Raw genomic sequence first — 21,862 nt, 5'->3', positions numbered from 1 at the left:
GGCCCCATTTTTAAGCCTCCTTAAAAACATACTACTGTGCACACTATGTGGCAGTCCTTTTTCCCTTTTTAAAGTTTGACTTTCAAAATGAAAAAGTTTTGAAATTATTCTGCCATTCAGTAGATAAGACTCCAGATGGATAAGTGGTAGGAAATGCAAAATAAATTGCGCCTCTCTCACAATTTTCAGGGATACTGCCTTTTCATGAGACAAATTGTCTGCTCTATAGTGCAACTGTGGATGCTACAAAAACTGTTTCTTCAATCTAAATTCAGTCACTGAGGCCAATAGTAATTGAGTTAGTAAAGTGCCCACTTAGTAGAGAATTGTGTTTACTGCCCTCTGTTTCTTCACTTTCCAATGAAAATGGCTGGAAGCCTCCTGAAATACTGAGTCAATCTATACCAGGGCAAGAAAACCATTTTGGAAAGTTACCCACCCAGATATCTGTTCTGAACTTAAGATCTGAGAGCATCCAATTATATCTTGTGGCAAGTAGACCTTTGAGTCTTTCTAAAAATAATACTCCTCAGCATTCTTCTGAGAGATTAAACCTTCTATAAGGGCCCCAACAGACCACCTTCTCCTTCACCAATACGTTCTTTTTCTTATCCTTTGCTCATTTCTCAAGAATCCAGATCTTATAGTTTCACATCTGTCTGTATGTTTTATTTTCTCTTATTAATTTGAATAATTAAAATGTTATATTGATGTGGAATAAAGGGAATTAATTAGTTGAAATAAACACAATATTGTTTGATTCATGTGATGCACAGGTCTTAACTTTAGCAGATGTGCCCTGGAAAAAAAAAATAATAATCAGACTTAATGGATGCAAAATTACACAATCCTGGTTTAGTGTGATTCTGCTGCTATTGCATGGAGCACCTGTCTAACTTAAAGACCGTGGGCCAAAGCTGGCCCGGTCTTCTCAAAAGGCCACAGAAATAGAACCTCAAGATAACATTTGTGTAATTAAATATTATTTAATCAGTCTAATCAAATCAGATTGGTCCAAAATGAAAATGAGTTTGACAGCCCTGGCATAGAGGGTTAGTGAAGGTTTTATGAACTAGTTTACTATCCAGAGGTTCCATCTTGCCTGCAGAGAATTCTTAACATCTTGACATAGAAACAGAGATTAACTTTTTGGGTAACAGTAGGCTTGGGAAAATAAGGCAATTACATGTGCAGTGATTCATGTAAATGCTATTTTATAAACCTTTAAACCACAGTCATATTTGGATTAAATGATGTCCAGTAGTCTACACAATGAGAAAGTTGGTAGCACTGTTGTCTTGCAGCAAGAAGGTCCTGTGTTTGAATCCTGGTATAGGGTCTTTCTGTGTGGGGTTTGTATAATCTGTCTGTGCGTTGTTGAATTCTCTCCAGGTACTCCAGGTTCCTCCCACAGTAAAACGATATGACTTGTTAGGTTAATTTATTTCCTTTAATTGTCATGAGCACATGCATGGTTGTTTGTGCTGCGCGCCTTGTGTTTCCCTGTGATAGGCAATGGTGACATCAACAGACCAGTGGGTTGCTGGTTTGAACCCCCACTCCATCTGTCTGCTATTATGTCCTTGAGCAAGACACTTTACCCTCCTTGCCAGCTGTGGTGGTCAGAGGCCTCCCTTTTGTCAATCTTCCCCAGGGTAGCTGTAGTTACTATGTAGACCCTTGAATGTGTGCCTGAATAGGTGAATGACTGACTGTAGTGTGAAGCGCTTTGGGATTGTCTGGATTTGATAAAGCGCTATACAAGTGCAGGCTATTTACAATGCCATTTCCTATCAACCTGTCCAGGTTGTAACCTGCCTCTGGCCCTAAGACTGCTGGAGATGAGCAGCAGCCCTAACCCCACGCAACCTTGCAAGGATAAGTGGGTAGAGACATTGGATGGCTGGTTATTTTCAGTGACTGTTATTCACAGCAAATGTTGAAGGCTGCAACTGTAACAATGACCTTCACATGAAAAAAGTAAAAAAAAAAAAAAAACACAAAAAAAACAGTGTTGATCTCTTTTGCTACAAATAAATTCAGTTTAAAAGCAAACCAATAACAGTGATTGAAGTGATTGCACTATTTTATTGTTTTCTGACTTACATTTTCATCCTGCAGATTTTTCTGAATACATTTAAAACAATTCCCTGTTAATTTTTATATGGAAAAGGTATACCTTAAATCTCCAGAATACAACAAACCAGTAAAATAACACAAATAAACATCCATAAAAAAAACAAACATATATATATATATATATATATATATATATATATATATATATATATATATTCGTTTTTGCAACCTCAATTAGGTTCCAATGAGCCTCTTGTAGTCTTGTAAATCTAGTGGATAAAAAGCACTAAAAATGTTACAAAAACAAGGCTAGCTGCTAATATCAATAATAATTTGGCATTGTGTGGTGTGCTCTGTTTCTTCCTCTGTTGCTATGGGCGAAATATACAAATCTAAAGTATATATATGAAAAAACTTGTTTTTCTAGTCCTTAGCTATTTAGAAAAAGTATCGTTCCAGGCCTGAATATATTGACTTGCCGTAAAACAAACAAAAAAGTAAATAAGTAAATAAAAATAACCTCTTCAACCGGAGATGCACCTGAATAGGTGAATTTTGTGGTCACACTCTGCTTTTTGTAGATATTTGACCTGCTAATGCCTCTGTTGTCAGGTTCTGATTGCTCTCTTATTATAAAATTGGTCATTTGCAGCAGATGAACCAAAGACAAGATTTCTCATAGATACTTACAAATGATGCATCCTCAGACTTTTTTCAAATCTCACTGATACATAAATTGTCTAACTTTGAGTCTTCTTCATTTAGCAGCAGAATATTATTACCACTGTCCAGTATTGTTCACTAGCTGGATAAAGATTAGATTTTTGAGCCTCCATTCAACCCACTGTCTGTCAGACCTGGGCGAGATAAAAATTGTCACCAACTGATTTTTCTGTCCATTGCTTCTTAAAAGATTAAGGTGTGACCCTTACAGATATGTAACGATCTGTAAGGGTCTATTTACAGATGTAACTATTTATAATTTATTTATTTATTTTTTAATAAATCGTGCTCAAGTTGGACATAATATAACTTTAGCTTTATTTTCAATTATTTATGGTGCAAAACAGTTCCAGATTTTAAACCATAAAACCATCTTGTACAGTCATTTTAAGCATTCGATATATAATTCTTACTTTTTATTAATATATTTTTGATAATGTCTTCAGGACAGATAGTAAGTTACCATTTTTTCTCAGCATCAAAGATTACCGTTGAGGAATCATCTGAAAGTTTGTTAAAATAACTTTTTACTCAATATGTTTTAGTTACTTAACAGTATGATTATAATCGATGTTGTTCACAACTGCTGAACTCAATCTGACCCTTTTAAGAATAACAGTATTTGACCCAATAATAGACAGCCCTATCCATTCACATTCTTTTGTGATCTAAATCACTTTAAAAAAACAAAATCACCCCCTGGACTGAACCATGTCTGATCAGTGTCATGCACACTGAACGGAAATGCACACATCATATCTGATCAGTGTGCATGACGTAGTGGTATAAATCCTTTTTTAGCCATATGTTTTAAGGCTTCAACTAAAACCTGTCTTAATCTGTTTTAGCTCATATACTCTTCTAGATTAAAGTAATACTAATGCACAATGATGTACATTACACATGTAGTCTATATTTTATCTCTTAGTGCTACAGTTGTTTCCAAAAGTATTTCCCTTAATGCACTTGGTTGATAACATAACTTCAATTTAACTTGGATGTTAACGGACTAAACTTTGCCATTTCAGCTTATGTAACCCATATCCAGCACTCTTGTCATATTGTGAAATTTTAATTTATTATTGTGAATAATTCAGCTCAGTTCATCTATATTGCACCAATTCAGAAGAAAAAAGCTGAAAGGCATTATGCTGAACAACTAAATCATTTCTGTTTAAATTAATTAATAGAGCTTCAGTTAGACGCAAAGGTAATTCATTTCAGCTTAAAACAAGAATATTTGTTAAATAATTTTTCAAGAATGTTTGTAAAACGTAAACTAAAAACTCCAAGATATTGTTTTGACTCGGTTATATGTTTCAACACCCTGTTCTGAGCACAGCTGAAGCTGTATGTACAAGGTGGGAGGACTTTAAAAGCAAGAGACTTTAAGATGATGCTTATTTGTCTCGACTGGCTGGACGGTTACGGGGCACGAAAGGGACACAAGCAAGAACAAGAGCAAAAGTGTATGAAAGCTGTAGGAAGAAAAAAACAGCCAATTAAATACAGTAATACAAACTTTTAAATACTTGATAAAGACTGTAAAAAGAAAAGAGATGATCAGGGTTTTACATGGTTACATGATGCCCCTGATGGCATCTTTAGTTTATAATCAGATATGTAAACAGGTGTCTCAAAATTTCTGAAGCCAGACCTGGCTACAACATTTCTTTCATAAAGAAGGAACATCCTAAACTGTGTTCTAAAAGCAGAGACGAATTTGCCTCTTGATCACAAATGAGGAGCCTGAAAAAGATCTCCCTCTCTTTCTACTTTTATACACTAATAAAAGTCCCAGTAAAATTGCAGTCACGAAGTTAGGTAATGCTTCGGGGTAATAAGGAGCTATATGATTCTGTCGGTCATAATTATCTGGAGCATTATGTTCAAGGAAAATGTTGAAATTCTGTTCAAGTTTTTACCTGCAGCTGCTAAAAATAAGTTTAAATTGGTGTATTTGATATTTCAAGACATTTCAAAGGTTTTCACATACAGTATATGTGTATAATATATTTTATTTTCAACAGATACGTTAATTAGTTTTGCACTGACAAATTTTCTCATTTTTGTAAATATTTTTCAATTTGAAAGCAGTTTGAAACTTGTAAAGAAAATATTTGCTGCTAAAATATTCTATGCTTTCTCGGAAGCTGAAGCAATGTTGTTCTTTGGAGTGCAAAACAGTTTGAGTCACTAATTTCTTTAGATAAAAACAATCTTGTTGGATTTTTAGAAGCAGAAAATGTAGCCCACGCTGGTTTGAATAGTCTGAATTTTAGCTGATTGATTTGTCTGTGTCCTGCATAACAATAGGAATAATGCAGCATCATTTAAGAATATTAACAATAACTAAACACTACAGAAAAGATTATTGGTCCAAGCATACAACCAAATAGAAATTGGTTATGCAATTATTATGCTATACATCAGTGTTAACTATTTATATGTTGGTCTGAGATTTAAAAAGACAACAATAGACACATCAGAAAATCTCTGGGCTCTATGAAGTGATTAAATTAGTGGGATTATAAATTTCTCAAGCACGTGGTGCCATTTTACAACACAATCATGTAACTATGTTACTTTAACAGTTTCACCCTCAATGACAAGGGAAAACTGATTAGAAGAAATTACCCGTTACAGGTAAAGTTCTGATTTGAGACTATGACTGTCACCCTGCCTTTTCTCTATTACATTTTGCTCATACATGTATCAGTAAATGACATTGCTTGACTAGTGAAATCTAACAGATAAAAAAATATTTTTTCAACAGTCAGTAACATTATGAAAATGCTCATCATTGATCCATAAGGAGGTATATTCAGCAGAACATAGAGATGGACTGAGATAAATACATTGTATGCTGCATTTGGCGTCAGCACGTACATAATATTCTATTATGTGAAATGGTCACAGAAGCAATAACTCATATGCAACATGCCAGGTGTACTTTGCGTATGCATGGTTTTGGTGGTAGTGGGGGAGAGTGGGAAGCATCTACGCAATAAGCGCGCGGATTAAATACTAAATACCATATGTGTGTGCCTTTTCACTGTAATCTACATTTTTGTATATTAGTGTGAGGAACTTAATCTTGCACAAGTTTGAATCTCCTCACACATGGTCCAGGTGGCAAAAAGAGGCATCCCTTCCAGCTTCCACTGCAAGCGCACACATAAAAACACACACATCCAAACTTGCTCAGGTTGATGACTGCACGTTTCTACAGATGATTAGATTACGTAAGAAAACACCACAGAGCCCTAATAGTTGGTAAACCCAGATTACGCAGGATTACCATCTCTTTTGCTCCGCCTCTGTTCTCCCTCTCCGTGACTGTGTGTTGAAATACAGGGGGCGTGAATGATGGCAGATGAAGCATGAGGCTGGGAGAAAGGGCCGATGGGTACGGGGTGAGCAGGGAGGTGAATGATGCTGCAAACACCAGAGCCAGATGGGACAGAACCCCTAAGCAGCTTAGAGTCACAGTAATCATGCAGTCTAAGTTGCCATCAATGGTGTATGTGCATGTTTGTGTGCGTGTAGCATGCGTGTTTGTGTAGCTCTCATACATTAAACTTTTGGTGCACAGACGGACACCAACACCAGAAAATTAGAAAAAAGAAAGAAGAGTTGCATCCTTCTTTCTAAATTGATTGTGATTTTAGACAAATCAGAAGACTTTAGTGAGCTGATGGGAGGGTGTGGTTGGCCTGTAAGGGAGCCAAGCAGGTTAGTAAGGTTGTATATTTTTTTGTTTCTGTACTACTATGATGTTACAGAGATAATACATTGGGAATGCTGTTTCTTTCTTAGAATTTTTGTATAAAACTGATTGTGCCATTTAAACAGATTTTTGTAAATGTGAAGGACGTCTGAAAAGTAACATGACATATCAGTCATGTATGAGTTTTTGCATCTTATCACATGAAGAATACTCATATATTTTCTATGTTAATTGTTAAATGTTAATTGAGAAAGACTCCCTGCATTCTGTGGATGTATTTACCTCCATGAATAATAATGGGGCTGCAGCACTTCACAAAGGAGAGTAATCACTGATTTATTTATTAGCGTTTTTGACATGCAGTGCAATTATAGCACTGCAGGCAATCTGTTGGGCAGTACTCTGGCCTGCCCCAGAGCTTTGTTTGTCTTTTGTGTGTGTGGGGGCGTGTAGGCGTGTTTGTGCGTGTGTGTGGCTCTGAATGGCTTCAAAGCTGTAGCATTAACTTGAATGATCAATGGTAATAATTGCTGTGGCACAGAAATACTTGATAGTGAAGATTAAATGAGGAGTGAATTATATAATTTTGTTTTGTTTTATGATCTGTGTGCAATCTTAACCTTGTTTCACTTTTAGTCGCAAGTCCCTCCAAAGGAATCCATCATCATTGATTTGTGAGGCTCCTTGTTTTGTGTTAGTTCTTTCAAATGCCGGAATCAGATGCTAATTTCAATCACAAACATTCACCTCGCTTCTCCTTTGATTTCATTGTATCCTTCCTCCTTAATCTTTCCTCCTGCCTCCATTTCCCCCCCATCACTGAAGACGATGACGACAACTAGTCCTACTCTTGGGTTGCTGAATATTCTGATTTGCTTTTGATGGAATTAATTTGAATGTCAATGATGTAGTGATGGGGAAGTTTTTCTGAGCCCTCGCAACAAAATTTGAGAGTGATGCTGCTCATGCTTCCCTCTGATGTCCACAAAGAGGGAGGGGGAAAAAAAGGAAACCACTACCAAGAGTTAAGAGCTACTGCGCCCTTGGAGGACATTTACAACTGTGCAACTTAATGAAATTACATCGTCACTCAGTGGATTTAGTCAATGATTTGATCAATACATGTCTTAATTCTTAATTTGTAATTTTATACACCACATTAACCAGGCCATCTGTGTCATGAATAATAACTCCTACGAGTCTCACTGAAATAAAGAAGCACAATTACTTCCACTTCAGGATAGCCTAATGAAACACAAGTAAAACAAATAAAAATTAGAACTAATAAAGGCAGAGGCATGATATATATGAATGTAGTGCATAGGTTTTGAAAGAGATATGGGGTTATTTGGATTTTGTTGTAAAAACATAGCATTGGTATGGTTACATTATACTAACTAGTACTCTTCTACATTCAACCCAAAATCTCATAATGCACAGTTCTCTTGATTACGTCCACATTTCTATAACAAAAATGTTTTTTATTAGTCTGATGTAATATTGTAATCGTAAATGTAGCCTATTTTTGGTGTATATAAATATATAAATAGCTTATTATCCATAAGCAGAAAATAATTGAAATTAAGGATTGAAAACATCTGTGGTGCACAGTGCTGGTCAGCAAAAATAAAGCAAATCCTTAACAAAATCTAAAAAAAGATGCTCAGGCGGTTGCTTAGACTGACCAAGTCAGACTTCGCCATGAACAACGATGTGAAACAAAGATTCAAGATAGCTACAATGATCTCCAAGAGAGAAACCCACCTGCAGTGTTATCCTGGCAAAACGAGATTTGAAAATGTCAGCCTTTGTGTAATTAGTGAATATAATTTGATCCACTTAGTGACCTTAGTTACTGAAATAAATTAACTTTTAAATAGTCTAATTCAGCGTTTCCCAATTCCGGTCCTCAGGCCTCCCTGCTCTGGATGTTTTAGATGTGCCTCTATTCCAGAGCAGCTGATTCAAATGATTGCATGACCATCAAGTGCTGCAGAAACCTGTTGATCACCCATATATTCAATCCAGGTGTGTAGCAGAAGGGAAACACCTAAAACATGCAGGGCAGGGAGGCCTGAGGATCGGAATTGGGAAACGCCGGTGTAATTGATTTAATATGACCAGAATTTGCAGCATCACATTTAATACTGAGTACACAGCTGATAATGGATAATTCCTAGGATTTAACCATTGCAAGGGTAATTTAACAGTACCAGACAGTGACAATTATTGTTTCTTTTAGTAGGAGTACATAAAACAAGAGTATGATTTAGAAAGAAGCAATGAACAGCAGTGTAGTTAAACCCAAGCACATAAAAAATACCTTGTCATTTGGTATGAAAAGAGGTTAATCCTAAATTGGATCAGCAGTTGAGAGATTTTATTTGTTCTGAGTAAGAGAGTGGTTCACGGTTTGCTTCACAGTTTATAAAGCAAATAAAGAAAGGGAAAAAGTGGTATTTTGTCAAACATATGACTTAAAATCATTATAATACTAGTATGTCCAAAATTCAATGTCTTGTTTTAAACAAATCGGGGGTGGTTCAATTGTTCAGTTAATTATGATATTATTTTTTTTTCAAATAAATTTCACAACTATTCTAGAGAATGCAATAAAGACTGCAATTCTGATGTAAGATAGTCATTTATAATACAGTTGTAGTACTTTTTCTTAATTGTATTACCTTCATGCAATTTATTTTGTTACTGCAAAGTATTTGCATGTGGATGTTGTTTGTAGGAAGCATGTTTGCCAGAGGAGGAAAGATGTGAATAAAATATGTCACAGGTGGATATCCTTTCCTGGAAAACAAAGCTGTGTCCTCATTTGTAAAATACCACCTTCAAAAATATTCCTAAAAGGAAAAGTTGTAATAATAACTGCATTAGATTTTGATCTGCTGTTCGTAGGGACCAAAACAGGTTAGAAATAAAGTTCTATTTGGCCAGTATAAATACAAATGCAGGAACATTTTGCATGCTGAAGCTTTTCTTTTTTTGATGTACCTGCCTTGTTGGGTTGTTTTACTCTTATCACTTCTCTGAGTGAGGATTCATGTGGCTGAATAGCAAAAGATGGCTCTCGTCACCGTGAAATATTTCTCCCTTTGTCACATGCTTTCCTCAGTTTGTGTCATGTCACCTTGCCATTTCCATCATGTTTCTTTCAAGGTTGCTCTTCACTCTTCAACCTCTCAAGCTGTCTGTTTTAGCTTTTTCTTTGTCTGATTTACACAGAAAACTCAAAGGTCCCAAAATGATGTGACAGAAAAAAAACCCTATTATTTAGGGACAAAACATATTATTGTTATATAATTCATTATTTTAAATAGCTTAAAAATGTTCAATGTCACAGTATAAGCTGCAGTTTTAAAGCCACCAAAAATGTGTTTGGAATGAGGCGATGGACAATAACACACTGGCACATTTTATAATAATATTAATCAATATGTTATTTTTTTCAGAAGCAATAGGAATAGTTATTGCATATATGTAAAAAAAGACTTTTAAAAAATACGATCTATTTAAAAAATATATATATTTAACACCATTGTACTGTGAACCCACGTTTTCACTCTAAGTTGCCATACTATAAGAGTGTTATACCAGCTTATGTCTTTTCTCCATATACCTAATTTCCACTTGTAGAATGCATCCATCCATCCATCCATTTTCTGTGCACCCTTGTCCCTAATGGGGTCGGGAGGGTTGCTGGTGCCTATCTCCAGCTACGTTCCAGGCGGGAGGCGGGGTACACCCTGGACAGGTCGCCAGTCTGTCGCAGTTGTAGAATGCATTAAAAGATTAAATATTCCTTCATGAGAACAAATGATCCTTCCACCATCTTATTTAAAAATCTAATGAGGAGTCTGAAAAATGCATTATACTGAAATGATTTTCTAAGATAAAAAAGACAGCATGCAGATACATGGGTCTTCACAGAATATCTGTGAATCAAACACCAGCAGCGACTTGAGTCTTAAATGATAAAAATTAAAGAAAAACAAATAGATTTTCTAACCAGTATGTAAACTATAAGGACATAAACTGAGGAATAACAACATGGCCACAACAAATCAATACTCCTGTTGGTTCATGTTGGACACAGTAAAGTCTTCCTTTTCCACTAATCTCTGTACTTTATCAGCCGATTATACTTCCTTCAATTTCATAAGTCCAAGAGTCCATTCATCGCTCTGTTGCTTTTACGCCACCATTGATTTCCACTATGCACCACATGTCAGTCTTTGGTCCACTCACTCACAGCACCATACATCACCCCGCATTAACGCCTCACCTTTTGTATTTCCCCATTATATCATTATTTTCCACACAAATGCTGCTGCCTTTATGTGTCTCTCAGCTGCTGCAATTTCGGGCCGATGCCTGATTGCCACTTATCTTCCCCTGTGAAAGAGACCATTAGATTAACAAAACTAAAATCCTCCCTGCCTATAAGAGAGGTTTCTGTGCCTTTTTCAAACATTTGAGGATCCACTTTATTGGAATCCTGTTCTTCTTTGCATAGAGTGAATCAGTCAAGATGTCACTTTAATGCTGTGGAAGTCCTACTTTTCTCTTTTGGCTTTTTTTTTTAAATGGAGGTATAAGAATCCCATAATATCTTTTTGGAAATCTTACGCATTTGCTGTTCTCTTAGGGGCTCTTTGGGACAGGAATAGACTGATGAAGTGTGTGACTGCCTCCACAGTAATTATGTGATGAATGTGTTCATTCTGTGTGTAGCCCTAAGCAGTGAATAGCTCAGCTGATTATTGAGGGGTGTGATTTCTCTGTGTGTGTTCTCACTACAGTAGGTGTGTATTTGGAAGAATGTAGAGATTCATAAGAATAGGCTGTGCTAAACAAAGAAGTGTGTCTGACTGGATTAAGAGCCTAAACTAGTGTGGAAATGATTGAATGGTATTGGTCCACACATGGAAGACACTGAAAATACCGTACACCCCAAGGCTGATACATTTATTGTGACACAGTGATTTTCATCCACTTTCCTTTTTTTCTGGTGACACCCTTTCTATGAGCAAGATAAGAAACACTTAGTGGTGCCTTCGATGTTTTAAGTCCTCCTTACACGGATGTTAAGCTCCATTACCAATATGAAATTTTTTGGTGACATGCTTGTATGAATATTGGCTCTCATGAAGAGTATGATGAGAATGCCACAAAGAAAGGGTGCTAGAGACATGGATCACTGAAGAACGATGTGCCACAGCTTCCATATATATAGACCCTGAATGGATCTACGTTACTGTAACCCTCCAAAGAGAACAATGATGGTAAACATATGTGTGCTATTTTTGGGATACATCTGAGAAACAAAACTTAGGAAAAGAAAATAAATGAAAAAGCTTTATATTGATTATCATACCTCACTATCAGTTCACTATTTTTATTTTTAGGCATAAACAGTTAGAGGTCAAACAGGTCTTCCTCTAGTTTCATGGCTCACTGTCCCATTCCTGACTGCTTCTATCCACATCCTCCACCAGCTCATTGCATGACGGCCAGCTGCTGTTAGTGCGTAAATGGGTGAATTAGAGGGTAAAATGGGATAAAATGAGCTTGAAGACATAAATCAATCAATTTACCCTTCAAGTCTCCTCTACCATATAATATATTACCATATGCACCCCAGCAGATTAAACCTGTGATTTAATTAGTCTTCATTTGATGGCTTTTTTGACATTCCTCCAAAAAATATTTTTGTGTTTTTCAGCAGCCAAGAAATAGCAAAGTAGTAGTAAGGGTCTGATGAGAAGGTAATTCTAGGAATAGTAGAAATTAAAATACAAAATCTTTGTCAATTTAAAGCAGAAGCAAAGAATGGAAAATTGGGAATTGCCTAATGTGTAAGGATCCCAGGAGTTAGAAAAAAAATCAGATATTTTTGTCATGCTGCACTGCAATTCCTTTCCCTCTTTTGCATACACTGTCGGCTCCATCTTTTGTTTGCATTAAATACCTAGGCAAAAAGCAGTCATCAACTCAAGTGGTTCCTTCATTTTACAGTATTTATGACCTTCAAAAATATTTTCTCACAGATTTCTGACTTATAACATGCCTGAGTCACTCTTCAAAGGTCAAAGAACGATATGTGACTCCATCAGGGGGAGTCATGTTCAGGGTGGTGTTCCTTAATCAGTACGCAATGTAAATATGTTCTGGTTGTTATGGCTGCAAATGGTCGTTAAATGAGTAATCTTTTAAATGTATTTACTCTGTCTATACAGATTTCTAAATCTATTTAGCATCTATCTATATATCCATACACACACAGCAATTCAGTTTGCCATTGTCATTGCATACATCCCAAGTACATACATACAAAAACCTGTGAATAACTATCAATGTCTATTTGGTGAACTTGTAGCATACTCTCACTCATTGCCATACACAAGCAGCTTTTGCACACCACCATCTCCGTCTTCACCACCAAATCTGACCGGCCTCTTGAAGGCCAATGTGGTGAAAGTATTGATTTCCTCATATTAATGCAGTCTTCATGAAATGCCCCAGTCAGTGAAGGAGAAGACCGAATGGAGAAGATTAAAATGAGGAGTTAAAGGGGAAGCTGGAGGCGCTTTGTTTACACAACTGTGTAAAAGTATTAAATAACCTCCATGTTCTTGTAGGTTGCATGAAATGAGACCAGCCTGTTTTTGTTACTGTTTTTATATAAGTAAACATTAATTCTCTGGGCCTTAAAGCTATCTTAATATATTTGGAGAACTTTTATAAAGCTATCAATATTCTATTTCTTAGATTAGATTCTTAATTAATGCAGCTTATGATCTTGGAATTACATAATAATAAATAGACTCAAAGATGATTAAGAGTACTTTGAAACAGTCTCAGAAAAGAATCACATGGAAATAAAGCAAAATAAAACACAAGAGACGGTTCATGCTTTTGCATAGTACACTGGGTTGCAAAGACAATGTACAACCTCTGTACGGGTATTTAACTTGACAAAGATAAAGACCATTTTTTATCTAAATTCTTACACGGAAAGGACAGAAATATTTTTAAGAACAAACCCAAAACAAACAAATCATAAACTACGGTTACTGCACCATCAGTCATCTCAAATCAAACTCTTTATTAATATGTGGAACTTCCAACCGGTCTCAGGAAAAATGCTGGCCACGTTCAGTGCATTGTCAAGCTAAATTAAGAATCTTCAAAGACAAGAAAGCAGGAGACGAACAGTCAGTATAATGAGATTTAAAGCAGTGTTTGATGTCTTTGATACTGTACTGTACATCCTGCTCACAAAGATGCACGTCTCAGCTGTAAACTGAATCTAAGCATCATTACAAACTCTTTTCTTTGAAATGTTAAAAGAGAATCACTTTAGTGTGTCTAAACAGGAAACTGCAATATGTTTTGTTTAGGTTGGTTGGCAGTACCGTTATCTGTCCTATTCTTAAATACAGAAGGTATCTCTTTTTATTTTTTGGTTTGAGCTCTTGTCTCCTTTCATTTGAAGTTAGCTGAAGCTTTTGCAAATGGTGTTTGAGTTATTTTTACCTGCTTCACCATCAGAGGTAACACTTTCATAGGGAATTACTAATAAAAGAAAAACAGTTTGCTCGATTTTCTCATTTACCTCTCCTGCCAGGTAAAATGTGTGCTTAAGAGTGGCACAGATGTTACATAATAAGGATTTGATCTGGACTGGTATGAATGAAGGAACGTGGTTGTATCAGGGTGTTTAAAACATTAGCGTTTTTCGCAGTGGACTGGATCTGTCCACTCAGCCTAATGGGCACCACGTGCAGCTCCTCACTCACCAGCTGTTGTTCTTTTCCGATTTCCTCCCCCTCCATACGCCTTCTCTGTCGTACACTTTTGTCTCTCTGTGAAGAACAAACACTTTCACTCATTTTCTCTTTTTATTGCAAACTCTGTGTCTGTGTAGTAAGAGTCGGAGGCATTTTAGTTAGCCATATGGCAGCGCCAGAGGCGTCTGGAGCAGATGTGCTTGGTATTGGGACTCTGCTCTGTCAAGCACATGCATACTTACTCTCACACACACCCACTCATGGCAACACACGAAGAGGCTTAAAGGAAGTCTGTTACCGAGGAAAAGGTCACTGACTGACAACAGCATTATCTAACCCCTAATACATTGCCATGTTAGCTTTGTGAAGCGACACTGAAATACTTTAGATGTGTTGTTGGGATTTTGGTGATTTTTCCTGAGAATATTACTCAGCATTTTTCAGATAGGAAGTATTGCCACTCTTCTAGTATTGAGCTGTCTTATGGTGCACTTTTCAGCTACATATAATTTTGATTTATCGTCTATAAGCTCAAGCAAGTGAGAGGATATTTTAAATCTGTGGTGAATATTTCACATGTCATGTGTTTGCTAATAGTAGTAGCGTATCATTGTCGGTCAACAATTTTTCACCAACATTTTGTGTAAAGACCCTCACTGCTCAACAAGTTGCGACAATCTGACTTGATTGTTAGAAAACTTGCTTCAGTCATATGAAGTTCGAGCTCTTGACTTCCTGCTTCTTCTGCAGCCTGAGGAAAAAGCTCTCGCTGCCTGAAGACTGCACACTCAGCGTGTTTGTGTAGAGTTTTTTATAGATCTGTTTTTTGCTGATTCGTAGAAGAGCGATGGAGGTTTGTGCATCTTGGTGTGTACTTGTGTGAATGTGTTACAGTAAAGTATCCTCTGAATGAAATAGGATGTAAATTTGACCAGTGAGCAGAATATGAACACAGGCTTGTTCCCAGTATTTTGCTGAGCCAGCGTTTGACCTACATCAAACATCCAGAAGTGGAATGAGTAAGAAAGCATTACCATGCTGGTCAACACCTAGTCACAAGCGCACATCAAAGAGATTGGTGGGGAAGGATCCAAACCGTCCACACACAGTTAGAGAGGTTTTCCAAATGTTCTTTTTAACTCAGTTTCAGAGATCCTTTGATGCAGGAAGTTAGAAAGTAGAAAAGAAACATGCGGTATATTTCAGATGTTTATTTGTTAAACCCTTAAGAGTATTTCACATAATTTGAATTTTAACCTAAGAAGAAAAGGGGAAGTTTGACATTATTCTATATGTTTATCTTTGAGGTGTCACAAAATTACATATTATTTTATCTGACTGCTCAGATGAGCTGAACTGTCTGTGCAGATTTCTAAATCCTGTTTGTCTTTCTGTCTGTCCATCCATCCATCCATCCAAGTTGGTGCTTCCTGAAAAATGCCAGTCAGGCATAATTAAATCCTGAATAAACCATTTCTGGTATTAATAGCATCCATTGTAAAAAAAATAAATGGTAATGGTAAATGGCTTGTCCTTGTACAGCGCTTTATCTAGTCAGAGGATCCAAAAGTGCTTCACACTACATTCAGTCATTCACCCACACTGACAGAGGTGAGGCTGCCATGGCAAGGTTGCAATGCACTGGTGCCACTGTGCCCTCTGACCCACGAGGTGGGTCAAGTGTCTTGCCCAAGGACACAAAGATGGAACTGGACGAAGTCGGGATTGAACAGGCAACCCACTGATTACAGGACAAACTCCAACAAATGTCACCACCAACCTCATCCCATATAAATAGTTATGATGGTGGAACAACCAAATTGTTGTTCAAATATTTTGTACTTAAGTGTATGATTTGTCCCTTCTTCTTTATATGTATATACTGTATGTGTTTGTGCAAAATAATTAGTCCCCAGAAGCATTTTACTTTCCATGTTATTCACTTTGCATTACTCAATGACACTATGTGGTTTTCTGACATGAAAAAATAATAAGTATGTAGCTGATTCAGACTCGGGCACTGAAACTAGAGCATCATTCCTCCTCATTAAAGAAAGGTTTAAAAGTAAAACTACGATAAAGATGTTGTATCAGCACTTCAATTTTTGATCAGTTAGTTCACTTTTTTAATACAAACGTACCACCACCAGTCTTTACAAAACATATGCTGTTTCCAATTTAGTCAACTATTTTCCCTTGCTGCACCTTTTGCTGAGTGCAAAATTTAGCCACATCCTTTTTTTCTCTGACAGTGCTTCTGGGTGGCACTGTTTTAAGGAGGGTTCAGCCTCAAAGGGACTCAATCAGAGAATAAATCATTATAAGTCACTGTTGCTAGAGCGCTGCATTGACCAGCTCTCCAGCAAAAAAAAGGGCTGCTGCTCCCAGGTGGCTTAGCTTGTGTTGGCGGCCTTAAAATCACCGTCCTCATTTAGAGAGCTACTGGGTGAGAAATGCAGCTAAGGAGAGATCAAACCACAGAGAATTGGTGGGAAAGGCATCAAAGATGAGAACAAAGGGGAAGAAAAGAATTTGAGAAAAAAGCAGCCTCATTCTCTGAGTCAATTGACAACATAGCAGCATCAGACACAGTTACCTCAGGCTACCTGCTAGTCCCAGGAATCAACGTTTTGTATTATCTCCTGAGTCTGGCTGGGTGACTGAGGGGCTTAGGTGGCTGCATTAACCTGTGTTGTGCAGGTGATCCCAGCAGTCTAACCTTGCCTGACAACATAAAGGAAAACATGTCATGTTGTTTTCAGCAGAACAGTTTCAAACCCCAGTAGAATCAATTAGGGCTTTTTTTTTTTTTTTTTTTTTTTAAAAAGAACTTTAAAGGAGTGCTTTTGTGCTAGTTTCATGGGGAGCCTGTTCAAACAAGTTATAGTGTTTGTTTAATGGTTCATTTACCTGATGGAAAGAGATTACCTCCTGAACAAATTAGTCTGAGTAATGAATCTTACATACATTCAAATCCAAGTAACCTAAAATGAGTCCTTAAAGTGCTGTAATTTTAGAACTTATTACTGTATCTTGCTGACTATTACCTGGATGCTATCTATACCTGTAAGCCCAGATAAGTCATAGCTTACTGTTTCATTTGGTGGAATCTTTGGCAGAACCAGGCCACTGGAAACGAGCTTAAAGAGATATAAACATGGCAACTGCCAAATAGGGGAGAAAAAAAGAACACAGCCTCTTGCCAATCATGTCATCTTACTGGCAGATTGGTAAGCTTGCCAGAATGTCAGATTTACATGCAGACACAGTGATGAGTTTGCCAAACATGCAAGTCTGCCAGAAAATGGAGTTACTCCACACAGAGATGTATGAAAGGTACAAGGTGGCATATAACTGACAGAAGGTTGGGGGTCTGTTTCTGTGGGACAATCCTGGTCTGGTTCTTCAGCTGTCAATTAAAACAAATGGCATCAGCAATTTGTAAAACATTTCATTTTCTCTAAGCAGCACACTGTGGGTAAGTGCAGAAACATCCTTCAGATGTTTAGTTGTGATTAGTGTACTACACTGAAGTTTGCTCTTGATGTGTTTTGGACCATAGTTGTATGTGTATATGTGTTAGCTGTACGTCCAGGGCTGCATGTGCAGAGCCATCTGTCTGCTGCTTTAGCAGTCGTCTTCCAGTACTCGGGCTTAACTTTGCATGAGGGCAGTGGCCTACTTTAACCTTCTGCTCACTTAGTGAGTCCATCCGAGTTCAGTTTGATTTGATTTTATTTTATTCATATATGTCCCAATATAGATGAATTAATTTGCTAAACAGTTGGTCATAGTATTTTATGTTCTTTTTGCTTTGGGATCGATCATTTGTGCAGAATTTTTCATTGTCAGGTTTGTGTTGTATATTCTATTTAAATGATACTTTGGCCAATGCTGCAACTTCTAGATTTGCTGTAAACCAGTATGGTATAACTCTGTTATCCATCATTGCAGAAATGTAGCGCAGTCTCCACTCATGATTATAAAATGTGTAAGAATACAAATATAGTGACTAATGTTACATGCTTAAGCTCATGCTATGCGTTTATTCTAGCAGTGCATTAGGCATGACAATAAGCTGCAGCAGTGAGATGCAGAACAGTTTAGAGACGAGTATTAGGCAATGTAGGCTAGTCACTGAGCCTTGCATTGGGGTTGGCATTTGGGGCTAATAAATCAGCTGCAGTGGGTGGGGTAGGGGATGAGGATGAGGAAGAAGAGGTTTTAAAGGCTGTTTTAATGGGAACGTATCGGCGGGACAGACTGCATAGAAGAAAACTAAAGCAAAATATTGAAAGGAAAAACTGTTTATTTGATGCAGTTTTTAATATGGATAGTAATACATTAATGAAATAAACATTTACATGAGAAATGTGCATATAAGCTGGGTATGAAATTGCTTATGTTTCTGTAGATGTTGTTCTGTTGTACACATTAGAGAATACCAACATTTTCCTCTTTGTAAAATATTAATGAAGACCTTTTGTACCAGGGTTCCTTTGGACTTTAGCTACAAACAAGCCTGTCCTAAAGGTTCAGTTTGTTTACTTTGAGATGGAAACACCATCATTCAGCCATACCTGGAGAAGGCAAGTGCAAATTGTATGCAATGAATAAATCACAGAAAGGTCAATGGCGTTAAAGTACAGAAATGCTGTATGGTGCTTAAAAAACATGAAAGCAGAACACCTGCCAAAACATTTGACTTTTTATTCAGTAAACAATCAATGAGATTGTACTTAAAAGGAAAAACAAATATGGTAATAATTTTCTCTTATAGCTAAAACACTAAAAGTAAAACAGAAAATATCAGTGCATTGGAGTGTAACGTAGGTGTTGTCATTATAGTATTCCACCCTGCTGCTTAATCTGCCCTCTTTTACTATCAATGACCAAAGTTGCAATGACTTTGATTTTTGGGTAACAGTGTTGCGAAAATCAGAAACTGTTTCTAGTTAAAAATAGAATGACAAACCAAGACAAAGTAAACATTAAATTTTCAGGAAGCACTAATATCAAATTAAATTTTTTAATTGGCACATTACAGCTTCATGTGGTAATTATGGAACCAAGATGCTATGCAGCACATTGTCATAGTGTATTATTTTTGTCCATCACAGATCCACTGGGAGGCTGCAGTTAAAAATGTACTTTTTTGAGCTTTACATCATGTCGCGCTGAAGGCAGGTTAAATTGTTGGAAAGAGCAGAAGCTTCTCAGAAAGAGACAAACCCAATTTTAAGATGTTAAATTGTTTAAGGCAAATTTCTTAAGTTTTGTTTGATATATGTAGCATTTTTATAGCAACTGAAGTTAACATAGTTAGTTGATTGTGCTATAAAATGGCACAAAGTGCCTGAAAAATTCATAATAATGTCCCCTTACGTCACTGCGAAAACCATGTTAGACCTGAACAAGTGATTCACCCCAATTTTTTGTATCTTTTTTTGTTAAGAAAACTGATTTTCTTGTTTTATCTATGGCAGATTTATGTAGTGTCCTGGTTTCAAAATAAAGTAAAAAATAAAAATAAAAAATCTAGCTCACTCAATTACGTAGCATTGTTTTTACAAAAATTAGATCTCTTTTCAGTACGGACTATCAGTTGAAGTTGTGTTTGTGAACACATTTTTGCCGCTGCAACGCTTTGACTCTAGTGCTTGAGTGAGTTGCCATCCGGCAGCTGGGTACACAATTACACCACCTGAGATTCACAGGAATGTTTTCTCTTGCTTGTTGGTTCATCATGGTGCCTCGTGGGCAGGGGCAACAGGGCAGGGTCCGCTTCTACAAGAACTGAAAGTCATCAAGAAGCCCTAGGGTCCTTCATAGGACAACAGGACACAACGCTTTGCTTGTATGATGACACAGGTGTGGGAGCACATGAAACCATATGTAGATATGATCATGACTGTGGTTAATTTGATGGTTTTGATTCTTTTGCTTTTGATCTTCCAGGAGATGAATTTCTAATATGGAAGCTCTAGAATTAGGACAATCAAAAAGTTTTCTGGGTCCAAAGAAGCAGCTTATACAATAAATGCAAAGCAGATCACACCTAAATCAGGAAATAGAGATAGATTCTTTGAAAATGTACAAGGACAAATGTGGCTAAGCATTGGTAATACACACTGGTACAGAGAATAAATTCTTAAAGTCAGCTCAGAATTGTGGTTTTTGGGTGGAAGTTCAAGGTCTAAGATAAAAAATATAGATATTGGATATTTACAACAGCTTACAAAGATGAAATATTTCATCCATGTCACTTCTAAATATGTATTAAAGTATTGTCTTTCTTTAGTCCTTGTCTTTGCATCTTCATCAATCTTCTCACTTATTTATGTGCACATATTTCTGAGTGTGGGTGTGGGAGGAAGGGGGGGGGGGCTCCTAGCCTACCCGTTAAGTTGTGCCAGAAGCTCATCACATCTCATCTCAACATCAGGGGCATCTGTTTGAAACAGAAATGAAAGTGAAGCCTGTGAATAAAAAAGGCAATATAAATATACAAATACATAATGCAAATGACTTGCAGTTCAGAGATTTTCTGTGAATGGGTGTGTGAGGGAGAGAGCAGACACATCAGTGCTCTATCCTATCAGGGCTCCACTTTACCCTGACTGAAGAAGTGGGTTCACATTCATCTCTCCAAGGTGTGTGTATTTCTCATACATTACTCAGCAGTAGTTTTGATGCTTGGATTCCAAAAGAAGGAAGAAAAGCTGTTTTTTAACTGAGCTACACATGGTCTACACATGCACTACAGGTATTGCCTCTCATCAGTTTAGCAATTCCTCCCCTCTTGAACTATAGCACTTTCTCTCACACTCGCTCATTTCACATATTTCCACCTCATTCTGAACAGATGTTATGTTAAGTGCAAAAGTGCAGCTTTACCCTGTCTCCTGGATATGGTGCATTACTGTGGGCCAGATAAGGTCAGTATATGGAATTAGTTCTTTTAAGATGACTCTTAGTCAGGTTGGTCCAAGTCCTGCAGCACACTGCCTCGGGGCAGCTCAGAGCTACAATCAGAGAAAGACTGAAGCTTGACTGTTTAAGGATGATTTGGAAGGATTGGATGGTAAAACTACTGAGATAGACAGCAAGATGAAGATTTCCAACACTTGCATTTAATGTTTTTCATGCTTCACAAATTAATTGTCTTATGGAGTGACCAAAGTATAGAAAATATGTGAAAAGCTGGTCATCAACTACAGGAAGACTTTGATTGCACAAATTCTTTGAATCATTGATCCTTCAGAAATGAATTAATAATTTTCAACATGCAATATATATTTATTTTTACTAAACTAAAAAAAATACAGATACATGTTTTGTTCTTTAAATGAGATCATGCTTTTACATGGTCTTTTAAGAGATGCCTGTGTCATTTCCATACGGAGAATTATTTGTTGAAGGAAAATCATTTTAAATTCACATTTTTGTCAATGTAAGAGGCCATTTTGGGAATGAATGCCTCACCCTTCATCTTTTGCCTATCTATGTTTTTATGGATGAATTC

The 21,862-nt window shown here is 36.9% G+C and overlaps 1 protein-coding gene across 2 annotated transcripts in view; it reads left to right on the top strand.

The window, feature by feature from the left end:
- The window catches only part of igsf11 (immunoglobulin superfamily member 11), a 112,736-nt gene that overhangs the window by 68,712 nt on the left and 22,162 nt on the right, over positions 1 to 21,862 (top strand). The gene's annotated exons all lie outside the window — the stretch shown is intronic.

Source organism: Xiphophorus couchianus, chromosome 18 (genome assembly GCF_001444195.1).
Source record: "Xiphophorus couchianus chromosome 18, X_couchianus-1.0, whole genome shotgun sequence".
Taxonomy (NCBI): Eukaryota; Metazoa; Chordata; class Actinopteri; order Cyprinodontiformes; family Poeciliidae; genus Xiphophorus; species Xiphophorus couchianus.
Note: the sequence above shows the minus strand (reverse complement) of the source record. Positions and strands in the feature narration are given on the sequence as shown.